Here is a 20055-nt window from a genome sequence, read left to right as displayed (position 1 = left end):
AAAGCTACCCATATGAATCTATGAGCTCACAAGTGCAATACAACTTATATAAACCAAGATTCAAGAGGTTGATCATCATTTACCTCCTTAGATGGCTAGAGCAGAAATTTTTGGTCACCTTAAGCTCAATAAAACCGTGAGAAACAAGCTCCTTGCCTAGCTTAAGTTGATCTCCAAGTGGTTTGCAAGTTGTGTGTAAATTTTGGAGGGATTTGATGAAGAAATGAAACAAGAATTGATGAAGATTTTGGTTGTTTTCTTCTTGAAGATGGCCAGCTGTTAGAGAGAGAGAAAGGAGAGTGTTTTTTTGCAAATGAAGCTTCCTTGAGAAGCTTAAATGTGTGGTTCAAAAGTGTTCAAAAATCAACTCTCCCTCCGCGCGCGCGCGCGCGTTTCGTACTCGATTCCTCTCGAGTTTGTTTCACTAGTGTACTAAACCTCTAATGCACTCCATTCATACTATTATTATTCACTCTTAATAGTCCCAAAATAAAGGTCTTAAGTTCCTCAATTAATCACGCGCGCGAAAATGCGTACTTCCGATTTATGCGCGATAGAGTGAAATTTCTAATAAATTCTTATAACGATAGTATAACTAACTAACACTTGAGCACTTAAACATAAAAAAAAATACCTATTTCAAGATTAATGTATAAGTCTCCAATTTTTCAAGCTTATTGTATTCTCGATTTGATTATTGTCTCCAAACGCACATCCACTATTCACTCTGAACGAGCTTTCAAAAATAAATTTTTGAATCAAGGCATTTTCAAAGTACTTGTAGGTCATAGTTCCATGTAATTGAGTATAAAGAAGTTGAAATAAAATATTCGAAATAAACGGCCAAATAAATATCTAAATGAGCTCGTAATAGCAATTTAAAATAAGAAAATTTGTGAGTCCTCACATTTACAAGTAATTAAGGCTTTCTTTCATAATATTTTCTTGGTATTGTACAAGTGTACAATCTTTCTTGTTAACAAGGGGTTTATAAGCGATAGTGTGTGATAGCCAATTATTATTTGCTTAGGTGCTCAAGGGGACCTTCAAGAGGATCTCAAAGCGGACACCTAAAAGTTGTTTGAGCACTTACTCCCTATTTTGATTGGTGAGTGCCAAGTGCATGATTTGTTGCAATTATGTGAATTGCTTCTCATGGACTGAATGGCTTATAACTATTGAGTCAAGTGTGTACTTTATTGCACTTGTTCTCTTTTAACTGATTGAACAACTGAACTGAACTGCCTGTATGTCGTTGGAGTGAATCTCCTCGACTTATTACTGAACTGCTTGCATGTCGTTGGAGTGAATCTCCTCGACTTATAACTAAACTGTGGGGACACCCAAATCTCAATTGGCTGACCTTGCGACTCGAGCTAGCAAGGGCTTGGTCGAGGAGCTTGGTGAACCATAAGATAACTGTAAGTTTGATCTATTGAAAGATCTTGCTTGGCCTACTCGCATAGTAGTGCCTTTTATTGATATTCGGGTCCGGTGTGGTGTATGGTGGACGAAATTGACGTGAAGTAGAGTTCTACGAACTTAAATGCCGACCCGGTTGACGGAGTGTCATCGCGGGAAGGTTTTTGATCGAGGCTTGGCAAAGCAAGTGGAACTTAGCTCCTGAAAGCTCCTGTATCCCCATTCAATGTGTTTAATTGAAAATTGTGAAGTGCTTGAATATTACAGTTTTAATTCTTGCTTAAAGGCCATTACTACTTGAACTATGTGTTTTGCATGTTTTCTTGGCCTCACGAGCATCCGCTCACCCGTTAGATTTGTTTTCCTTAACAGGAGCTAAACTGAAAGGGATTATGGAAATGCCTACTTGATGGCTCTTTTGACTAGAATTTTGGAATGTATTTGTCCAGACATCCTTTTGGGAAGTTATATATTTTGGAAAGTGAATGTATTTTGAACTTGTGATGTAAGATTGAATCTTTATGTATGGAAATGACTTCGTATCTTTATTCCGACTCTTATTGTTAGTATTAGTCATTAAGTTTGGACTGGATTTATACCAAGTCCTGGCGAGGGTTTGGCAGGCGTCCCGCGGATACCCTTTGATTCACCTTAGGGAGAAGTGGGGGCGTTACATTTACTCCCTCAATAGTTGTAATGAATAACAGAATTAAGAGTTTTGCCCTTAGTCTTATAGTTAGGGTAAATTAGGGTTTTCGCGTATTCTGGTAGTTTGATTAATTGTGGAGGTGTGTGTACTAAATATGGTGGTTAAGAGTGAGTTTTATATAAGAGGAAGTGTGTGATTAGAGGTACTAATAATAATTTAGTAAATCATAAGTGAAAACCCTAGTACGTGCGAGTTAAGGAAAAACGGCTCGGACCGACGTGCACCGTTTGCTACCGATTGAGGGCACCACTTGAACCCTACTTTATTACCTTAATCTCCTTGTTTTTCATTGAGTTAATCAGCCCTAAATATCTCCTCCAAACAGCCAAAATTATTGACTAAATAAAAGAGAGAAAAGGAAAAAATTTTGAGATTTAATCATGCGGCCACACTTGGCGGAAATCCAACCAACTTTGACTAAACCAATTTCCTTTCTTCTTATCTTTCACTTGGCTTCATTCTTCTCCATTTGCTTCTTGTTGGCTGAGAGTGAGAGGAAGAAAAGAGGGAAGAAAGTTTGCAACCTCAACCCTTGAATCAAGCATGTTTGAGCGAAATCAACCAAACCAATCCGATTAAACTTGTCTTTTGCTGTTTGGAAAGCTTTGTGTGGTGAAAATTTTGGAAGAGAGTGGTTTGTTTTTCACTTGTAAGAAGCTTTTGGAAGGTATAAACCTTGAACTTCCTTTTCTCTTGCTTCATCTTGTTAAATTGGTATAGAAGTTTCTACTCTTGGATTGCTATGGCTAATTATTTAGGTTTGGATGGTGTAGTGGAATGTTTAGCTAGGGTTGCATCTTTTCAGTTTTGATTAGTGTTATTTAACTAGTCAATGATGTTATTAAGGTTGGAAATGGAACTTGTGAAGTAATTTTGGGCTTTAGTGTAACATTTTTAGAGTAAAAGCTGAATTCCAATATTTGTAGTGATTCTGCCCTATTTTTGGAACCAATCTGACCTACATGTTTGTCCATGATAAAGGCCAAATAAACTCTTACTCAAAACATGAAAGCTGTAGGGAATTGAGTTTGCTATCTACCTACAAAATTTCAGCTCAATCGGAAATGACTAAAATACCCCTGCCTGCCCAAATGCCCTGTTAACCGACAGCTTTCTGTTTTCTCTGAGATTTCAAATTTTGACCTTGAAAATGCAAGAAATGGATGTTGATGTCTTCATAGGAAATGTAGGTCTCTGTCTCAGCTTCGGAACACCATAAAATTTACTCCAATTCAATAAGCCTAGCTTCAATTGTGACCAAAATGCCGAGAGATGACAAACCTGCGACTTAGCCATTCGTCTTTAAAACTAGTTTCCAGCTTTGATTTTGATGGTTGCATTGCTAGAATTGACCTGTATTTGAATGATATTGAGCCTCGTTGAATAGCTATTTTATTGAGCTTGTTTATGTGTTGAATTTGGGCTGAGTTGAGGAAAGAAATGGAGCCATATATGGCTGGAAAATAGTTCAATACAAAGGGCATGCCGCCCAAATTTTCACTCGAGAGTTAGGCTTATGTACTCGCGACTTGAGCAGAGATTTGAGGTCGAATTAGACTTGGATCGTCTATGGTAGTCGAGTCTCCTTTAGTCAAGGTATATAAGCCAAAATTTTGCGGAACTCGTACCCTTGAAAAGTGAAAGTCGCGACCCATTCAAAATTCAATTTTTTCGGTCTTTGATACTAAGTGCGACTTCCAAAGTCTAAATCACTTCTTGATCAAAACTAAACGAGTGAGTATGAATTTTATAGAGTTTGATAAATAACTTGAATACTACTTAAATGAGTTTCATGTACTTGATTTTCTTGAAGCGAAACTCCTGTGTTTTGAATCTTAGTTGATTTTAAACTCTTGTATAATATTTTATCACAGATTTGGACTCCATCCAAGGAGTTAGACCTGAGCGTGACCCTGAAAAGCACTAGACCTTTGGTGAGTGCTTCCAAGTGCATGTTTGTACTTGATATTTGATTTTACCTGTTTTACCAATGTGCTTAGACAATATTTGCTTGGTTTGGTCGAACAAGGGTGTACTTTATCGCACTTGCCCTAATGTTGTGAGAACCCGTAAAACCCTAATATTTTCCTAGGGTTTATTTCCCTTTAATTGCATGTTTTCTGCATTTTCTGGCTTAGAAATATTTTCTTAGTGGATTTTATGAGCGATTCTAGTTTTAAGATGACTTTTCTAGCATTGGTGAATTTTTAGAAAATTAAGAGTGAATAGTAGACGTGGGACCCACTAGTGCGAAAAGTTCGGAAAAATTCGGCCAGTAAGTGTAAGTTTCGGATACTGTGAAAAATTTATCGGATGTTAGGGATAAGTAGAAAGTGTGAAGTGATTGATGTCAGTGAGGAAAGAAAGATAAGAATGCATTTATGGAGGTGACAAGTGTCACCTCCTCATTGGAAACCTTTTTAAGAATCACTATTCAATTTCTTGACTTTTTTGACCAAAGAATTATATATCAAAAAAATGCACAAAATTCACCATTTTTCTCTCTTTGTTGGCCGGCCACCTTGAGCAAGAAAGGAAGGAGATTTCTTCAATTTTCAAGCTTCTACTTGGAAAGTTGTAGGTATTGATGTGATGGAGATGCCTGTAAAATTTCAGGTCATTTGGATTAATGTAGAATGAGTTATGACGAAATTACTGTAGCTGTTCTGCTTTGGACAGAATGCGAAAACTGCGTTAGTGATTGGCCATTTTGACTGGTTTTGGTTTGGATTTTGAAGTTGATGTCTTCTGATGAACTGTAGCTGAATGTCTTAGCTAACGTATGCCTTTGGAATTTCGGTATTTGGACTTGTATGGACTGAGATATACCGATTACAGTTTTCTGTGTTTTGCAAACCTGTTTTGGTAATTCTGGTTTAGTATTTTGCAATTTTGACCTAGTTAACCTAGGAACTAGATTGAGTGCCCTTCTAAATTGTTGTAGCCCTGTTTCATAGCTTCGAAATGGTGGGTCTTACACCCCCAACCGATAACCGTAGTGAATTTGACGCCATTACCGCATTCTAAGCTCAAACACGGTTTTTCTATCGAGGCTTAAGTTAAGGCCATATATTAATTTCTGGTTTGCTATCATGCCTACTTATGCATGTGAAACCCTATTGGGGTTGTGTTTAGCATTGTTTGATGACTCGTTCTCGAGTCTCATTGCATTTGTTGTGTGATTCTAGGGCGTGACGGTAGCTCACGGCGTCTTGGTGATCACGGTGTATGAAACACCATTTTCTCACTTGGTGAGTATACTACTCACTTGATGGATTACTATGTGGCTTTGTTAAATGTTATGTGATGCCTTAATGGCCTACTTGGATATTGAAATTGATCAAGGTGAGGGTGTACTTGACCGCCCTCACCTCTTTTGTTATTGTCACTGATTGGTTACCGTTTTATTGCATTACTGGACTTGATATATTGGTTGGTAAATTCCATTTCATGGAAACCGAATTGATGTCGTTTGGACGATGTCCAACGGCCATACTGCATTACTGAGCTCAACTCCGTTTGGTAGTCAATTGGATCGAGCCGGCGAGGGCTTGGTCGTGAAGATTGAATTGCCACGGGGACTGTACTGGGGAACCTTGTGGTAATGAGACCCTTGGTTCCGGTAAACTCGAGTATTACCAAAAGCTACTGAAATGGAGTGCGGGCCCGGTTGGGGTATGTTGGGTGGAAGGAATGGAAGTAAAGAGTTGTCTACGGTTTGGTATTTTAACATTGACGGAGAGTCAATGAGATTGGTTCAAGATTACAAGCGTGGAAATGGGCTCTTGAGAGCCGACCGTATCCTTTTACCATTTTGCTTCATTGCTTATTTGTGCACTTTAAATGAAGGTTCATTCTTATATGACTTTGATTGCTTATTGGGTGGTATACCACTGGGCCTTGGCTCATTCCGTGTTATTTGTTTTCCTTACAGGAATATAAATGCTTTTGAAAATGGACTGGATAGTCAATTGCCATACTGAGCTTGTACATGTCTTTTGTATCGCTCTCGAAGTGAAACCCTAATGTAACGGGTTCATTTCCTTTTGATAGGCAAATCGAATGTGTACTCCTTAATGAATGGTTGGCATGCCATTATGGTTGTAACTGTTGTTTTCCATTGTATATATATGTTTATATGTTGAATTCATGTTTGGATGAACTTCGGAGCGATTCGGCTTTCAAACGGCAAAAGAAAAAAAAATTTGGCAAAAGCTCACTGGCCTGAATCCGGCCAGGAATCCGGCCAGAAACTGGCCGGATTGAAGGCCGGATTGCCTGAGAAAAATTGGAAACCCGGCCAGTTGCTCACTGGCCGGTATCCGGCCAGAAAATCCGGCCGGAATCTTGGCCGGATTGCCGGCCGGATTGGGTGGAACTTTTGAAAAAAAAAATCGAGTTGCTCACTGGACAGTATCCGGCCAAGAATCCGGCCGCTAATCCGGCCAGATTCCGGCCGGATTCTGGCGTGTCCAGCACTATTCATTTCGGTTTTCAATTTTCGTTTTTTTTATTTTGTGTTTTCTGACTTGTTTGCGCGCAATGGTATGTTCCGGAACGTTATAGAACGACGTTAACTGTACCGTAGTCCTGGCGAGAGCTGGGCAGGCAGTCCGCTAACCCCTTTGGTTCGCCTTAGGGGAAGGTGGGGCTGTCACAGGTGGTATCAGAGCCTAGGTTTGAATTAGCCTGGGTATAATAGAAGTGCTCGATTTGAGGATTTTATTGTTTATGCCTATTAAGTGTAATCATGTTATTTCTTCCTTTGCTATAGGATGGATGCGAGTGGTGACCCGAGTGACCGTCCGGCAGGAGATCGTCCTCGTAGTCCGCTGCCGCCAATTAAGTATCAACTTAGGCAGAAGGGGGCCGTGGTGCGTTGGAGCCCGGCCAGCCGTGTTCGACAGTGCAAGTGTCGTAGCAACTACGCCTATCCAAACACTCTAGTGTTGGCGGTGGCAAAGGAACGTGAGGAGTTTGCTAAGGATAATACTAAGTTGGAAGCTGCGGTTGCGACATTGGAAGCTGAGGTGACTCAGGCTAGGGCAACCAATGAGAAGCAAGCCGCACGTATCATGGAGCTAGAGTATGATGTGAATGAGGCGGAGGACCGAGTTAATGACCTATGTGATCAACTGAGGGATGGTCACGAGCGTGAGGTTAAGCGCGCTCGCAAGGTCAGGGGTCGTGCGGAGGCGATCCTTAACTTGTGCGACGACGGACTCGAGGAGTCTAGTGATGAGGCCTCGTGTGCTGGGGCCGAGCCTGGGGAGGAGTCTACCCCATCGCCTGGGTCCCAGACCCCAGCGACTGATTAGGCCTTGATCTTAGGGCACCTTTTGGATAGTGGTGGTTTTGAATGTACATAGGGATAGGGATAGAGCCTTAGCTAACCGTTTTGGATGTAGAGTTGGCTACGTGTAAATCTCTTTTGATAGGCCTATCCTCAGGTGGATCTTTGTGTACGTACGTGCTTTGGCCGTACTTGACTGACTGCTTGTATAAATGTTTGGCTTGTATATATACGTGTGCTTGTGACCCTGTATGAACTGTATCACTATGTGTTATGTGAAAGTTTATGTGTTACTTACCTGCTTTACTCCTGCTTTGGTTAGTACTCTTGCCTAGAACAAGTATACCTTATGGAAGGAACACGAAGTGGTCGGGGGCGTGGGCGCGGTTTTAGACAACCCACACCGGTTAGAGAAACTGGGGAAGCTTCTACTGGCCCAATTCCTGAACCCCAAATAAACCCCAATGCTCAAATAGCTGCCGCTATGCAACAAATGACAAACCTACTTGCACAAGTAGTGCAACAACAGGGCCAGAACCCAAACCCTAACCCTGGAAACCCCGGAAACCCTGGCCATCATAATGAGAGCGAAGATAGAGCTCTAGAACGTTTTCAAAAGTTTTCCCCGCCGAAGTTTGTTGGGGGACCCGACCCTGACGTGGCCGAGAAATGGCTGGAGAAGATGGTAGACATATTCGCGGCCTTACACTATCCGGACGAACGGCAGGTGACTTTTGCCGTGTTCCAACTCGAGGGGGCTGCCCGTTCCTGGTGGAACGTAATTAGGCAGAAATGGGAGCGGGAGCAGACACAGAGGACTTGGGTGAACTTCATCCGAGAATTTAATGCTAAGTTTTTCCCTCCTCTAGTCCAGGAAAGGAAGGAGGACGAGTTTATCCGGCTCCGGCAAGGGGCTCAGACTGTGGCGGAGTACGAGAGCCAGTTTACCCGCCTGTCCAAATTCGCGCCTGAACTAATTATGACCGAACAACGACGCGTGAGGCGCTTTATTCAGGGCTTGAACGTGGAGATCCAGAAAGATCTCGCAGCGGCTCAAATCACTACTTTTAGCGAGGCAATGGAAAAAGCCCAACGGGTTGAGAGTGCACGGCTTCAGGTCCGAAACTTCCAGGCCAAGAAGCGTGGTTTTCCTGGGAGTACATCTGGACAAAGTGAGAAGAGTACTCCCTCGAAGTTTGGACGAGGATCAGGAGGTGGTCGACAATCGGGATCAGGCAGAGGGACTCCGTTCAGGGGCGGCCAAGCTGGGCGAGGACAAAGGGGAAACACCCAGAGTGGCTCGGCTTCGGCACCTCGTGGTCCCTGTGGGCACTGTGGAAAGACAAACCACACCGAGGACAATTGCTGGAGGAAACTGGGGAAATGTCTGCGGTGTGGAAGTGCGGACCATCAGCTGGCTACATGTCCGGTCCTGAAACAAGATGGAAAGGGGAGTCAGCTACCGCCGAGGACTAACACTGGACCAGCCAAAGGAGACGGATCCAAACCTAAGGTGCCAGCTAGGGTTTATTCCTTAGAGCCCCATCAGGTCCCAGATTCTTCCGAGGTGGTGGAAGGTACGATCCCTATTTTCCACCGCTTTGCCAAAGTTTTAATTGATCCTGGTGCCACTCATTCGTTTGTTAACCCTGATTTCATGTGTGGCATCGATATAAAACCTGCTAGTTTACCATATGACTTAGAGGTTAGTACACCTACGGGGAATCAACGTTTGGTGACTAGTATGGTCTATAGGGATTGCGACGTATGGGTAGGTGAAAGGAGGTTTTTAGGGGACTTGATTAGCTTATCCATTAAGGGGTACGATGTGATTTTGGGTATGGACTGGTTAGCCAAATATAACGCCCAACTGGATTGTAAAACGAAAATAGTTGAATTTCGCATTCCTGGCGAGGCAACCTTAAGGTTAGATATAAGGGGTAGGTTAGCCTCATCTGCTCTCATTTCGGGCATTCGAGCTAGGAAATTGATAAGTAGAGGGGCACAAGGATTTTTGGCCTTCTTAATTAATACCCCTACGGATAAGTTAAAGGTAGAAGATGTAGCCATAGTAAGGGACTTTCCGGATGTTTTCCCTGATGAGTTAGTGGCTTTACCTCCGGAAAGAGAGATAGAATTCCGAATAGATCTTTTACCTGGAACTGCACCTATCTCAAAAACCCCTTACCGAATGGCGCCTGCAGAACTTAAGGAGCTTAAGTTGCAACTGCAAGACCTTTTGGAGCGGGGATTCATTCACGAGAGTGAGTCTCCTTGGGGAGCTCCGGTCTTATTTGTGAAGAAGAAGGACGGCACGTTGAGGATGTGTATTGACTATAGGGGGCTGAACAACGTTACGATCAAGAATAAGTATCCACTGCCCCACATCGACGAGTTGTTTGACCAGCTGCAAGGAGCAGTGGTCTTCTCGAAGTTGGACCTCCGACAGGGGTACTACCAGTTGTTGATTAGGAAGGAGGACATTCCGAAGACTGCTTTCAACTCGAGATACGGGCATTACGAGTTTGCCGTTATGCCCTTTGGATTGACTAATGCTCCCGCCGCCTTCATGGACTTAATGCATAGGGTTTTTAAACCCTACCTGGACCGATTTGTCGTGGTGTTTATTGACGACATTTTGGTCTACTCCAAGTCACGCGAGGAGCATGAGAAGCATTTGAGAATGGTATTGCAGACATTGAGGGAACATCAGCTGTATGCCAAGTTTAGTAAATGCGAGTTCTGGTTGGAGAGAGTAGCGTTTCTAGGGCACGTGATCTCCCACGAAGGTATTTCGGTGGATCCAGCGAAGGTTGAGGCCGTGACAAATTGGAAAAGGCCAGAAACTCCCACGGAGATTCGCAGCTTTCTAGGGCTAGCTGGGTACTACCGACGGTTTATTAAAGATTTTTCCAAACTGGCAGGACCTTTAACTGACTTGACAAAGAAGCATGGCCAGTTTATCTGGAACGGCCGATGCGAAACAAGTTTTCAAGAATTAAAGAAAAGATTGACCATGGCTCCAGTACTGGTCTTGCCCAATGGAGTGGACGGGTTTGTAGTATATGCGGATGCGTCGCGAGAAGGACTGGGATGCGTTTTGATGCAGAACCGGAATGTGATTGCTTTCGCCTCTAGAAAATTGAAGCTTCACGAGCAGAACTACCCGACTCATGATCTAGAATTAGCCGCAGTGGTGTTTGCTTTGAAAAAGTGGAGGCATTACCTATACGGGGTGACCTTCGAAGTGTTTTCGGATCACAAAAGTCTTAGATACCTTTTCTCCCAGAAGGAATTAAACATGAGGCAACGAAGGTGGATGGAATTTCTGGAAGATTACGACTGTACGATCAATTACCATCCGGGAAAGGCAAATGTGGTAGCAGATGCCTTGAGTCGTAAGGTGCAAGTAGCAGGGCTAATGATTAAGGAGTGGGGTTTGCTAGAATCCGTGTGCGAGTGGAAACCCTGTCTAGGGAGCCATAAGGTGATATTTGGCAATGTTAGGGTTACCTCCACTCTACTGGAACGTATTAAAGAGGCACAAAAAGAAGATTTGATGGTACAGAAATGGAAAGAGAAAGTGGATAAGGGAGAAACTACGGACTTCAATTTGAGTCCTGAGGGTATTTTAAAGTACCGAAACCGAGTGGTGGTACCAAAGAATGAGGCATTGAAAGCAGAAATTCTGGAGGAAGCTCATAGATCTAAGTACACAATCCATCCGGGTAGCAGCAAGATGTATCAAGACCTGAAAGGAACCTATTGGTGGGACAATATGAAGAAGGAAATCGCGCAATATGTACAAAAATGTCTCATTTGCCAGCAAGTGAAGGCAGAGCATCAAAAACCATCGGGTCTGTTACAACCCTTGGAGATACCCGAGTGGAAGTGGGAAAACATTACCATGGACTTCGTTTCCGGTTTACCGAGGACGCAAAGAGGACACGATGCCGTTTGGGTGATCGTTGATCGATTAACCAAGTCGGCCCATTTCTTGCCGGTGAACATGAAGTATTCAATGGACAAGTTGGCTCGACTATACATGGATGAGGTTGTAAGACTACACGGTGTACCTGTGAGCATTGTCTCTGATCGGGATCCACGGTTTGTGTCTCGGTTTTGGCAGAAGTTTCAAGAAACCCTGGGGACGAAACTCAATTTGAGCACTACCTATCACCCTCAGACGGATGGCCAGTCAGAACGGACAATTCAGACGCTCGAGGACATGCTACGAACGTGCATTCTGGACTTTGGAGGCAATTGGGGTCAGCACATGACCTTAGTCGAATTTGCATATAACAATAGCTTCCATTCGTCAATTCAAATGGCTCCGTACGAAGCTCTCTACGGACGCAAATGCCGCTCACCGATTTACTGGGATGAAGTTGGTGAAAAGAAAGCACTAGATCCGGCAACCATTCCATGGATGGAAGAGGCTCAAGAGAAGGTCAAGTTGATAAGGCAACGGATCCAAACCGCTCAAAGTCGCCAAAAGAGCTACGCGGATAATCGAAGAAAAGATTTGGAATTTGAAGTTGGAGACCATGTGTTTCTAAAAATCACACCTTTACGAAGTCTCACAACGGGCAAAGGAAAGAAACTTCAACCGCGGTACGTCGGACCTTACAAGATCCTGCAGAGGGTTGGAGCGGTCGCGTATCGATTGGAACTACCGTCTAGTCTTTCTCGAATCCACGACGTATTTCACGTCTCGATGCTAAAGAAGTACCATCCTGACCCATCTCATGTTTTACAACCGGAGGATATCGAAGTAGATGAATCACTGGCCTATGAAGAGAAACCGGTCCAAGTGCTCGATCAAAAAGTCAAAGAGCTCAGAAACAAGCGGATTCCACTAGTGAAGGTGCTATGGAAAAACCACGGAGTTGAGGAAGCCACCTGGGAGATGGAAGAGGAAATGCGAAAGAATACCCAAACCTTTTCGGGAAGTAAGGTGAGAAATTTCGAGGACGAAATTCTTTTAAGGGGAGGAGAGTGTGAGAACCCGTAAAACCCTAATATTTTCCTAGGGTTTATTTCCCTTTAATTGCATGTTTTCTGCATTTTCTGGCTTAGAAATATTTTCTTAGTGGATTTTATGAGCGATTCTAGTTTTAAGATGACTTTTCTAGCATTGGTGAATTTTTAGAAAATTAAGAGTGAATAGTAGACGTGGGACCCACTAGTGCGAAAAGTTCGGAAAAATTCGGCCAGTAAGTGTAAGTTTCGGATACTGTGAAAAATTTATCGGATGTTAGGGATAAGTAGAAAGTGTGAAGTGATTGATGTCAGTGAGGAAAGAAAGATAAGAATGCATTTATGGAGGTGACAAGTGTCACCTCCTCATTGGAAACCTTTTTAAGAATCACTATTCAATTTCTTGACTTTTTTGACCAAAGAATTATATATCAAAAAAATGCACAAAATTCACCATTTTTCTCTCTTTGTTGGCCGGCCACCTTGAGCAAGAAAGGAAGGAGATTTCTTCAATTTTCAAGCTTCTACTTGGAGCAAATCAACCAAAAACATTGGTTACATCCAATTCCATTCCATACAATCTTACCTCCTAGTGCTAGTAAGTTGTTTAGTGAAGCTTGGTTGAAGGTTTAAGGTGTTCAACAACCCCCTCTCTCTTGTTTCTTGGTAAGTGAAGCTTGAACACCCTCTTACACCTTATGGAGCTTAAATTATGCTTATTAGTGAGTGAAGTGCTGAAATTTCTGGTTTTATCTTGGTTTGAAGTGATTTGGTGAAGTTTTCTATTTTCTTGGGAATTTTTCTGGTTTCATATGAAATGAATGTTGTGGCCATCTTTGATGATTGGCAATGGACTATAATGGCTCTGGTGGATGTGAAATGTGGATAAATGCAACTAATTTTGGATTTGGATGGAAAATTGGAAAGTTAGGGTTTGAAAATCCCCAATTCTGTCCGGTTTTAGATCACTAGGTTAGAGGCCGAATTAGACTTTACTCAAAACATGAAAGTTGTAGGTATTGATGTGATGGAGATGCCTGTAAAATTTCAGGTCATTTGGATTAATGTAGAATGAGTTATGACGAAATTACTGTAGCTGTTCTGCTTTGGACAGAATGCGAAAACTGCGTTAGTGATTGGCCATTTTGACTGGTTTTGGTTTGGATTTTGAAGTTGATGTCTTCTGATGAACTGTAGCTGAATGTCTTAGCTAACGTATGCCTTTGGAATTTCGGTATTTGGACTTGTATGGACTGAGATATACCGATTACAGTTTTCTGTGTTTTGCAAACCTGTTTTGGTAATTCTGGTTTAGTATTTTGCAATTTTGACCTAGTTAACCTAGGAACTAGATTGAGTGCCCTTCTACATTGTTGTAGCCCTGTTTCATAGCTTCGAAATGGTGGGTCTTACACCCCCAACCGATAACCGTAGTGAATTTGACGCCATTACCGCATTCTAAGCTCAAACACGGTTTTTCTATCGAGGCTTAAGTTAAGGCCATATATTAATTTCTGGTTTGCTATCATGCCTACTTATGCATGTGAAACCCTATTGGGGTTGTGTTTAGCATTGTTTGATGACTCGTTCTCGAGTCTCATTGCATTTGTTGTGTGATTCTAGGGCGTGACGGTAGCTCACGGCGTCTTGGTGATCACGGTGTATGAAACACCATTTTCTCACTTGGTGAGTATACTACTCACTTGATGGATTACTATGTGGCTTTGTTAAATGTTATGTGATGCCTTAATGGCCTACTTGGATATTGAAATTGATCAAGGTGAGGGTGTACTTGACCGCCCTCACCTCTTTTGTTATTGTCACTGATTGGTTACCGTTTTATTGCATTACTGGACTTGATATATTGGTTGGTAAATTCCATTTCATGGAAACCGAATTGATGTCGTTTGGACGATGTCCAACGGCCATACTGCATTACTGAGCTCAACTCCGTTTGGTAGTCAATTGGATCGAGCCGGCGAGGGCTTGGTCGTGAAGATTGAATTGCCACGGGGACTGTACTGGGGAACCTTGTGGTATGAGACCCTTGGTTCCGGTAAACTCGAGTATTACCAAAAGCTACTGAAATGGAGTGCGGGCCCGGTTGGGGTATGTTGGGTGGAAGGAATGGAAGTAAAGAGTTGTCTACGGTTTGGTATTTTAACATTGACGGAGAGTCAATGAGATTGGTTCAAGATTACAAGCGTGGAAATGGACTCTTGAGAGCCGACCGTATCCTTTTACCATTTTGCTTCATTGCTTATTTGTGCACTTTAAATGAAGGTTCATTCTTATATGACTTTGATTGCTTATTGGGTGGTATACCACTGGGCCTTGGCTCATTCCGTGTTATTTGTTTTCCTTACAGGAATATAAATGCTTTTGAAAATGGACTGGATAGTCAATTGCCATACTGAGCTTGTACATGTCTTTTGTATCGCTCTCGAAGTGAAACCCTAATGTAACGGGTTCATTTCCTTTTGATAGGCAAATCGAATGTGTACTCCTTAATGAATGGTTGGCATGCCATTATGGTTGTAACTGTTGTTTTCCATTGTATATATATGTTTATATGTTGAATTCATGTTTGGATGAACTTCGGAGCGATTCGGCTTTCAAACGGCAAAAGAAAAAAAAATTTGGCAAAAGCTCACTGGCCTGAATCCGGCCAGGAATCCGGCCAGAAACTGGCCGGATTGAAGGCCGGATTGCCTGAGAAAAATTGGAAACCCGGCCAGTTGCTCACTGGCCGGTATCCGGCCAGAAAATCCGACCGGAATCTTGGCCGGATTGCCGGCCGGATTGGGTGGAACTTTTGAAAAAAAAATCGAGTTGCTCATTGGACAGTATCCGGCCAAGAATCCGGCCGCTAATCCGGCCAGATTCCGGCCGGATTCTGGCGTGTCCAGCACTATTCATTTCGGTTTTCAATTTTCGTTTTTTTTATTTTGTGTTTTCTGACTTGTTTGCGCGCAATGGTATGTTCCGGAACGTTATAGAACGACGTTAACTGTACCGTAGTCCTGGCGAGAGCTAGGCAGGCAGTCCGCTAACCCCTTTGGTTCGCCTTAGGGGAAGGTGGGGCTGTCACAAATGTGATATATACTTGTTCATTTATTGCGATTGACTTGATATACTTGTGCTTGTAAGTGCTGAGTGGCCGCATGTACCACACTCAATCCGAGTGAGAGGTGCCTCTCATTCCCGTTCCGTACTTTTCTCGTGATTAAGTCGATTGAAGCGTTATCTCATTGACTATACTCACTTCTTGGGGACCCAAACCCCACTGGCTAGTTAATTGAGTCGAGCCGGCAAGGGCTTGGTCAATTAGATAACGAACCATGGGTATCTTGTTTCATCAAGTGGAGTGATACCTCCTCGACTAATCGGTATACTCGAGTATTACCACGCATATTTTCTCGTGGTGTTCGGGCCCGGTAAGGGGGTTGAATGGTGGATAGATTGGTGTTAAGCGGGGCACTACTGGACTGGTTACTGTGTTTGAAAGTTAACGGAATGTCAACTACTACTTGATCAAGCTATGGAGGAGCTATTTTGAAATAGCGGTTGTATCCTTTTACTTGACATGTTAAATATCCAGTGCTTGGCTTTACAAAGCATTATTGCTCATTTTCTTAACCTCATATGCTCATTATTTTGATACTTGTGATTCTAAATCATGGTCAACTTGCTATTTGGGTCTACATGAAGTTTTGGAACTTCACTGAGTTTTATCTCATTCTATGAGATTTGTTTTCCTTACAGGAGATACGAGCGAGGGCGTGAGACTGGTACAGGCTAGCCTAGTCTAGTTTTTGGATTTTGCGATTGTACTCACGCTAGTGCTCGACTAGGGTTGATTGTACCTGGATTGTAACACTTTGACATATTTGGGTATGTATAAGCCTTGGAGATGGATTTAAGCATCAATGTATATGTTAAGCTTGAAATTATTGTTTTATTTCCTTTCTTTGGTTGTAAGTTATTTTCTTGAGTTAAGCGTGAGTTCCTGGCGTGAGTTGGGCAAGCGGCTCACTAAACCCTAGGGTACGCCCTAGGAGAAGGTGGGGCCGTCACAGTTGGTTTGGGTATTTTTTGAAAATCTTAGATGTATTGTTATGATTCTTGGAAATCTTGAATAAAAAATTTTAAAATTTTATGATTCTTGAAACCCTAGTTCATCTTCTTGAACTTGGAATTACTGTTGTTCTTGTTTCTTTATTTGAATTGAGAGAAAAAAAAAGGAGAGAAAACTTGATCCGTGAAAGAAAAGAAGAAAGAAACAAGTTATTGGAGGGATCATAGTCTTGAATTTGAAAACAAGAAAATAGTCTTGAATTCGGAAACCTAATTTGACTTGGATTGTTGCCAAAATCTGGTCACATAAATCCTTGTCCAATTCAGTTTGTTATGCCACTTGAATCACACTTAGTAAAGCTTCTTAAAACAGCAACTTGCTTTCCAAAAGTGAATCCAAGAATCAATCAAACTAAACTTCCAAATTCCAGCCAAGTACAATTGGGTAGAGTTTCTAAGTTTCCAAATTTCTGTACAATCAATGTCTTATTAATTCTAGCCATTTGTTTCTTTTGTTCTTGTATAATTTTCATACATCTTTTGAGTTATTTCCAAATTTATTTGAGTCAAGTCCCATCAAGTCACAGCCATTCGTCTTGAACTCCTAGCCATTGCCACAGTGTTAATTGAATTGTTAAGTCTTCTTGATCAATTGTGAGCAAATTCAATTTATCTCAAGGATTGTGATCAAGGACCTAAACGAATGGTGAGATTAATAGAGCATGTTTACTTGAGTGTAAACACAAGAGTGAGTGGATACAAGCAAGGGAATGTTGTGAGGAAATTTCTTTCTTGTCACTAACCATTCTTGCAGATTCACACACATTTTTGGTCGAATGGAGAGATCCACCTCTAGATATTCAAGTGGAGGACCTTATTATATTCATGATCGGCGACGTCATAAGGAGGAATTAAGAGGACATCGAGGAGTTGGTTCTTCTAATTCTAAAGTATTCATACCATATTTCAGTTGTCTTAAAGATCCCAATGCATGCTTAACATGGGTAAAGAAAGTGGAACGCTTCTTTGAACATCAATCTTATACTGAAAAGGAGAAGGTAAAATTGGCTACCCATGTTTTAATCATTATGGTTTAACATGGTGGAATCAATTTGTGAAGGAACGTCAATTATGTGGACTGCCTTCAATTTCCACTTCGGTGCATTGAAGAAGACAATGCTTAAGAGATGCTCCTACATACTTTGGAGAGTTGCTGCAAAAATTTTACTTACTTAATCAAGGTTCTAAGACTGTGGTTGAGTACTTTGACGAGATGGAGTCACTAATGAAGCAAGTTGGGATTGAAGAAGATCTAGACACTACCATTGATCAATTTTTGGATGGTTTGAATAGGAAGATTGTTGTTCGCATTGAAATACTACCTCATATGAAGTTTAGGGATATTGTAAGTATGGTGATTAAAATTGAAAGGCGACTTCGAAGAAGGAAAGAGGAGATCCATGTGACAACTTCCATGTCTAAATCTAAGAATGAACCACATGAGGAGTCATGGTGGGATATCTACCAATGTTTACTACATGAGAAGCAAATAAAGGAGAAACCTGAATGTACTCAGGCATCTTCTAATATGAACTTTGTGGACGCCATTGTTAATGAAAATCCACTTAAACCCATCCAAAGTGAAGTTGAATTTGAAGAGATCATTATTGAAGCTGCAGATGGGGAGGAGGACGTTGAGAGCGAGCGCAGTAATATACAAAGTGCGAATGTACATGACGTAATAATCGAGGGGAGTGAAAGTGGAAAAGAGAGTGAATTGTGCTTGAGTGAAAAGATGAGTGAGAGTTCTCTTGAGATGGAGAGTACGATTGTAAAAGCTAAGGGAGTTAGTGAGAGCGTTTCTGTGAGGACTTGAAAAATTCTCCATATTTTCTTAAAATTTCCTTTTATTTTGAATAAATTACTATATAATATCTTTACTACTAAATTACTCTCTCAATAGTTGTAATAAATCAAAGAATCAAGAGTTTTATTTTTACTGTTATAGTTAGGGTAAACTAGGATTTTTGCATATTTTGGTTATGTGATTGTAGATACCAAAATTTTAATGTTTATTTAATTCTTTTATTTTATTATTTATTATTGTTTTCATTTTTATTATTTTATTTTAAATTTATTCAAGTTTGCAAAATAGTAATTAGTGCTTGTTTTATTTTGGCACATTAAAGTTCATCACTTTCTTTTCTTTCTAAATTTTTTTTTTATCTTTTTCAAATTCAGTTTTGTCTTAGTGAAATGACATTTTGTAAGGTAATTAGAAATTAGCTATCATTTATCATAAATTGGTTTTGAAAAGAAAAATACAAAATAAAAAATATGTGTGGCACACATGCAATAGGGCTAAGTGGGGTGATGCAAAAGGGACAAGTGTCCATATTTTTCTTTGGACACCACAACAAAGGGAGGGGGGTAGGTGGCAAGACACTTGGAAGCTTAGGAAAATTTGAAGGGAAAAACAAACAAAAGAAAATGAAAAAGAGAGGAGAATGTGGTCGGCTAGGAAACTTGGAGAGGTTACGGGCAAAGAAAGAAAAAGAGAGAGGAAACCAAGCAAGAGGAGAAGAGGAAGCTGGAGGTAAGAAAACTAAGAGAGCTTCGGGGAGATGGGAGGAACAAGGGAGAAAGAAAAAGGCTTGAGAAAAAACAGAGAAAGAAGGGAGAAAAAGAAAGGGATTTCGGAGAAGGAAATGGGCAGCTGAGGAGCTGGAAAAGGAGGAAGAAACCAGGGCTAAAGGAAAAGAGAAAGGGGGACTAAGGGAAGCAGCGGGAACAAGGGGGCAGAGAAGTAAAAAGAAGAGAAAAAACTAAGAGAGCTAGGAAGGAAAAAAGAAAACAAGAGAAGAGGAAGACTGCGAGGGAGGAAAAGAAAGCATGGGCAACCTGTGTGAGGACCCAAAAATTTCCTTATTTTTTATCTTATTTTACTGGCTTATCTAATTATTTATTCACCTGTTTTCTCCAAATAATTTATTTCAATCATTTTAATTCATTTACATGGAACAAGGTCTCACTTATATTTTAAAAATGTCCCGTTAGCAAATTTAATTTTTCGGAGGCTGTAGACACCAAATTTTTAGCTTTTCTTTTTCTTTTTATTTTATTTATTTAATTAGTTTTGTTTTAATTTTTCCTAAGAAAATTGTTTTACTATTATTAATTAATTCATTGGAAAAAAGGGAAAATCATCAATCAAACAAAAAAAAAAATTTTTAGAGTTTTATTTTATCTTTTATTCCTGGTTTCGCTCACTTTATTTGATTTTACTTAAAATGTTATTTTTGTTTATGTTATTTTCATTTTTATTAAGTAATTGAAAGAAAAAAAAAAGAAAAATTGTTCACGAAATTTCCTTTTTTTTCTTTTCAGTTTAATCTTTTAGCATTTATTTATTTTTTATTTTTTATTTTATTTTATTTTTATTGAAATTTCATTATTTATTAAAAAAAAAAGAAAAATGGGGAAAGAAAAGGTTCACGCGCGCATGCTGAGCATGTGCGCTATTCTTCTTCAACCGTGAACCAGACACGGTACCAGATGGGCAAGCTGGCATTTT

This window comes from Coffea arabica, chromosome 3e (assembly GCF_036785885.1).
Source record: "Coffea arabica cultivar ET-39 chromosome 3e, Coffea Arabica ET-39 HiFi, whole genome shotgun sequence".
NCBI classification, from domain to species: domain Eukaryota; kingdom Viridiplantae; phylum Streptophyta; class Magnoliopsida; order Gentianales; family Rubiaceae; genus Coffea; species Coffea arabica.
Note: the sequence above shows the minus strand (reverse complement) of the source record.